Source organism: Phoenix dactylifera, chromosome 9 (assembly GCF_009389715.1).
Source record: "Phoenix dactylifera cultivar Barhee BC4 chromosome 9, palm_55x_up_171113_PBpolish2nd_filt_p, whole genome shotgun sequence".
Classification (NCBI taxonomy): domain Eukaryota; kingdom Viridiplantae; phylum Streptophyta; class Magnoliopsida; order Arecales; family Arecaceae; genus Phoenix; species Phoenix dactylifera.
This window is the reverse complement of record NC_052400.1, coordinates 21,686,383-21,692,398: the sequence shown is the minus strand read 5'-3', so window position 1 is coordinate 21,692,398 and position 6,016 is coordinate 21,686,383.

The window sequence follows — 6,016 nt, the reverse complement described above, 5'->3', positions numbered from 1 at the left end:
GCTTGCGCCAGCCTTGGCCGACCAACGAGCGGAATTTCCCGAGGCTCGGCCCTCGGATGCCAGGCTAACCCGATGATCATCCCGGGAGCAGACTAGCCTGAAGCTCCGACCGGTCGCCTCGGCTTGCGCCAGCCTTGGCCGACCAACGAGCGGAATTTTCCGAGGCTCGGCCCTCGGATGCCAGGCTAACCCGATGATCATCCCGGGAGCAGACTAGCCTGAAGCCCCGACCGGTCGCCTCGGCTTGCGCCAGCCTTGGCCGACCAACGAGCGGAATTTTCCGAGGCTCGGCCCTCGGATGCCAGGCTAACCCGATGATCATCCCGGGAGCAGACTAGCCTGAAGCCCCGACCGGTCGCCTCGGCTTGCGCCAGCCTTGGCCGACCAACGAGCGGAATTTTCCGAGGCTCGGCCCTCGGATGCCAGGCTAACCCGATGATCATCCCGGGAGCAGACTAGCCTGAAGCCCCGACCGGTCGCCTCGGCTTGCGCCAGCCTTGGCCGACCAACGAGCGAAATTTTCCGAGGCTCGGCCCTCGGATGCCAGGCTACCCGATGATCATCCCGGGAGCAGACTAGCCTGAAGCCCCGACCGGTCGCCTCGGCTTGCGCCAGCCTTGGCCGACCAACGAGCGGAATCTCCCGAGGCTCAGCCCTCGGATGCCAGGCTAATCCGATGATCATCCCGGGAGCAAACTAGCCTGAAGCCCCGACCGGTCGCCTCGGCTTGCGCCAGCCTTGGCCGACCAACGAGCGGAATTTCCTGAGGCCTAACCCTCGGATGCCTGGCCTAGTGCCGGAAGAATTTCCTGAGGCCTAACCCTCGGATGCCTGGCTTAGCGCCGGAAGAAGTTCCTGAGGCCTAACCCTCGGATGCCTGGCTTAGCGCCGGAGGAATTTCCTGAGGCCTAACCCTCGGATGCCTGGCCTAGTGCCGGAAGAATTTCCTGAGGCCTAACCCTCGGATGCCTGGCTTAGCGCCGGAAGAAGTTCCTGAGGCCTAACCCTCGGATGCCTGGCTTAGCGCCGGAAGAAGTTCCTGAGGCCTAACCCTCGGATGCCTGGCCTAGCGCCGGAAGAATTTCCTGAGGCCTAACCCTCGGATGCCTGGCTTAGTGCCGGAAGAATTTCCTGAGGCCTAACCCTCGGATGCTTGGCTTAGTGCCGGAAGAATTTCCTGAGGCCTAACCCTCGGATGCCTGGCCTAGTGCCGGAAGAATTTCCTGAGGCCTAACCCTCGGATGCCTGGCCTAGTGCCGGAAGAATTTCCTGAGGCCTAACCCTCGGATGCCCGGCTTAGCGCCGGAAGAAGTTCCTGAGGCCTAACCCTCGGATGCCTGGCTTAGCGCCGGAAGAATTCCCTGAGGCCTAACCCTCAGATACCTGGCCTAGCGCCCGAAGAATTTCAAGAGTCGGGAGTCAGCGAGACGCTACCAAGAGTTAAAAAGAAGAAGGACGAAAGTAAAATGAAGAAACTCTATTTGCATTAACTTTCATTGTTTCAGGGCCGAGACCCATACAACTTGGCAAAACGCCAACACACAAAGAAAAGAACAAAAATACAGAAAGTCAGCTTGGAGGAACCCCCGGGTCGGGAACGCCAGGCACGTCCGCAGGGGGTAGGGAGACGGTTGGAGAATCAGCAGGCAATGGCGCCTGAGGGGAGTCGAGGAGGGAGATCCCACTCATGTCAATTTCGGGGTACTTAGCCGACACCCTTGCCAGGCCTTCCTCGAAGCCTAAGACAAAGGAGTCGGACCCCGCGTCCGACATGTCACGGACGAACTCGTCGGACTGACGATAGGCCTGTACCGCCTCCGACATATCACGGGTGAACTCGGCGGACTGACGATAAGCCTGTACCGCCTGACGCCCGATCTCCGCACTCTTCTCGGCCAGTGCCGCCTCTGCCCGCTCCATAATCTGAGCCTTCGCCTCCAAGACCTTCGCCACAATCCGGTCATCCGCCTCGGAGGAGACCCTCAGCAGATCAGCCTGAGCCTCCTTGTGCTTCGCCTCGGCAGCAATGCGAGCAGCCTCAGCCTCCTCCAGGCGCGAATGAAGCTCCTGGTCGCTCGCGCGGAACTTCTCCAAGGCCGACTCCAATTCGCCCAGCTTGGCTTCAAGAGACCGGGTTCGGTTGCGGGCGTTGTCGGCTGACCGCTGGGCCTTCTCCCACCTCTCCCGGTAGTCGGCAGCCTTCCGGGACTGCTTCTCGGCCCGCTCCTCCGCCTTCTTGATCTCGCCCTCGAGACCCGAGGCAACCTTGAGTTGCTCCTGAGCCTCCAACAGTTGCTTCTCGAGGGTGACGAAGCCGAGTGCCCGCTCTTCGGCCACCTGGAGCCTCGTCTCGAGGTCCCTGGTCGTCCTCCCCGCCGCAGCCTGACCTCCCTCCTCTACTGCCTTCAGTTGGCTCTCGGCCCTCGCCAGAAGCCTCGTCTGTTCCTCGTAGCACTCCTCCAGGCGGATCATGTACTGGGCGAGCTAAGAGATAAGAAAAACGAGGGCGTCAGGCGGGGATCAACAGAGCCTATAAATGATGAAAGCGACCAAAAGAACACTCACCGACATGAGACAGACGCAGCTGGCAGCCCCAACGTCAGGGACCCTCATCTCCCGGACCCGCCTGCGGTCCTTCTCCAGCAGCACCGTCTCGATGAGGTTTCGGGCGCCGGCGAAAGTGAAGGCCGACCCCGACTTCTCCCCGGAGTCGGACGGTGGTTCTGCAGCCTTACCCTTACCCATCGCTTGGGGAAGAGTCATGCTGACCATGCTCGGGGCGGGGACCGCCCCTGGAATTGACAGGGTCCCGCTCGGCCGGGGCCTCGGCGCGTCCCTCCTCGTATCATCCGGAGCCGACCGAGTCGAAGGCTGGGCTGGTGACCGATCACGTCCGACCCGTCCATCTCGGGCGCGCCCGGGTGATGCCTCCGGAGAAACGGTAGTCTCGGCATCGGAGGGCTGATACAGCGTCAACTGCCGGTCCGCACCCGCGGCGTCCCCCTGATCGGTGGGTCCGGACCCGTCTGTCGGCGTCGGAGTCACCTGCCGGCGGGACTTCTTCGCCGGTGGGGCCCCGCTCGGAGGAGCTCGTTTCTTCCTCCGGACTGCTTCCAGTAGGGACGTCCTACCAACAGCCGTTGCCTTGTCCGACTGCATGACGTCGTCGATCTCTGCAAAAAGGACGAGGTGGTCGGAGGTTGAGAAACTGAAGGAGAGAACGAGACGAAAGAGGAGAAAAGAGCTAAAAAAGAAATGGTGGCGGGCTCACGGTCAGCGGGGACCGAGCTCAGACCGACGTTCACCAAGGTATCCTCGGAAATAAGGCGAGCCACCGGGGGGAGCCGGCCCTCGGCAACCAACCCCTTCAAGACGGCGACGCCATCGGATTCCTCCCTCGACAACCTCGATAGGCCAATCGGGGACTTCATCGGCGTCTCCCAGGTTGCCCTGATTCCCCAAGAGGGATCTGCGTCAACGAAAAAGAAGCGCCCCTTCCAGCCGTGAATGGAGGTAGGAGCCTCCTTGACGAGGCCGCACCCTCGCCGCGCCGCAAAGCACCACCACCCTTTGTCCTGGGGGTGGCCGCTCAGGCCGTAGCATTCCCAAAAGACATTCAGGGTGGCGGGAACCTCGTGAATGCGGCAGAGAACCTGAAAGGCCGTCAGGGCGCGCCATGAGTTCGGCACCAGTTGCGTCGGCGCCACTCTTAAACCCCGAAGCACCTGAACGACTAAGTCCGAGGGGGGAAAGCGGAACCCGGCCTGAAGAATGCCCTCATTGATGGCAACCTTCCCTGGAGGAGGATGGGACATCCTCTCCTCAGGCCCCGGGAGCGTAACATTGCAGGCCTCAGGAAGGTGGTATCGAGCTACGAACCTATCTAGGTCTTCGGCGACCAGCTCCGACTTAATGCGGTCTGCTCTCACTTCGCCCATCCCTAATGGCCAGTGAATCTACGGTCAGGACGGGGTCAAGAAGGGGGAAAGGACCGGAACGACTGGAGTACACTAATACAGAAGGAGAAAGTATGGAGAGCCTTAAATTGAAGAATGGGGCAACTCACCGGAAGAGAAGGAAGAACGGCTCCGAGAGCGTCAAAGGAGGAGCAAGCGAACAGTCCGACGGCAATGACGGCAGCGCAAAGGAGAAACTCGAAGATGTCTGTAAAGAGAAAGGCGGACGGAGGAGGGCCCCCGGTTAAATAGGCGGAAAGGTGGGTGACGCCTCGGTGACGCTAGAGGACGCCTGGCTGCCGAAGGGTCGCTCGCACCCCAAAGGCGAATCGACGCCATTAAGGAAGGATGTCCGCCGAAATCCTCAGACTGCCAGGTCAGCAACAACCGCCATACGCCATAAAGAAGGCGGGGAGCTCGAAGCGCGCGCGCCTCTCCGAGGGATGGCGGCAATCTCGAAGCATCACTCCCTTCACTCGTTCCCCTTCTGGTTCCGGGCTCGGAAGTGGGGGGCTACTGTTATGGGGGAACTTAGCCACCATGCCCCACGTGACCGGCACGCGCGCCCAGGAAGACTACGGCAGCCCCTTGATCCAGCAATCCGACCCCGAGTCGGACATCTTCGGCTCCGCAGCCCGACCCCGAGTCGGCAGCCCCTTGATCCAGCAATCCGACCCCGAGTCGGACATCTTCGTCTCCGCAGCCCGACCCCGAGTCGGACATCTCTCGATAACGACAGGCTATTCCCCAGAGGCACGCCGCAGCCTCCTGCTCCACTACTCCCTGCAACGGTTGTATCTGGCGCTGCTCCACGATCCCCTGTAACAGCCGTACAAGGCGGAGCTCCACTACGCCCTGTCATGGCCGTACCCAGCGCTGCCCCACGACGCCCTGTAACGGCCGTGTCAGTGGCAGCTCCATCGTGCCCCACGATGACGAACCCCCCTGAAAGACCCCCCAGCCTGGTATATATGCGGCTGGGGGGAGGAGGGGGGGATAAGCAAGAACTTCCAGAGCATTCTCTTACTTGCTACTATTATCTCTCCTTCTCCTCCAATTTCCTCTGACTTGATCGTCGGAGGGCCCCCACTACCCCAGTGGTGGTGCGAGGCTTGCTTGCAGGTTTTCCGGTGGAAGGTGGAGCGCAATCAACACCAACCAAGGCAACTCAAACGGAACTCCGTTCACACCGCTGTGCCAATCGTTCTCGGTTTGGACCACCAGCAACAAGTTCCTTCTCAAACACCCTTTTTTTTTTCCCCAAAAAAAGGGCCTTATTTGCTTGATGCTTATAACCATTGGCGACGCATGATGTTACAATCCAAAACCTCCTTCAAAAAAATTAGCCGGTGGATATTACTTAAATTTTTTAATATGCATCAATATCAAAGATTTTCGTAGTGCTGTGCAGAATTTTTATCTTTATATAAATATCCAAATCTTCACAACGAACAACCGATGTAAAACTAAATACTTATGAGCTATAGAACAACTACGCTTTAATTTTATTTATGATAACCACATATGTTATCAAAAAAATAAGCTAGAAAATATTATTTAATTTTTTTTATTTTATATAAATATTTAAAATTAACTTTGTGATATGAAACTAAATATATACTTACATAGATCCTCTAACTGATAAATATAAATGATCTCAAAAAGTCTCAGCAAAGGACTAGAAAACCTAGCCGGACAAAAGAATTTTTGATAAATTCATACTTTGTATAAAAGTATCTTATGTTTTGTCATATTGATTCCAAAGTTTAAAATCTAATAGAAGGATTAGCATATTTTCGATTCCAGAGTCAACCTGACAAAACCAATGATACTTTGTACAATAGAAGATAAAATCTAAGATTTTAAACTCGCTAATACGACTTAAAGGAAAAACTGGAACGCACAAGGTAGCAAGACAATACCATTAACCCAAAAGGACAAATCAACATGTCATCAAAATGGGGATCCTAATTCGGAAGGGATTCGCTCCGTTTGTCTTGCTTGGCGTCAGCAGAGAGCATCCCGAGTTGTTTCGTGTCTCTTCCTGAAAGCATCGTCTC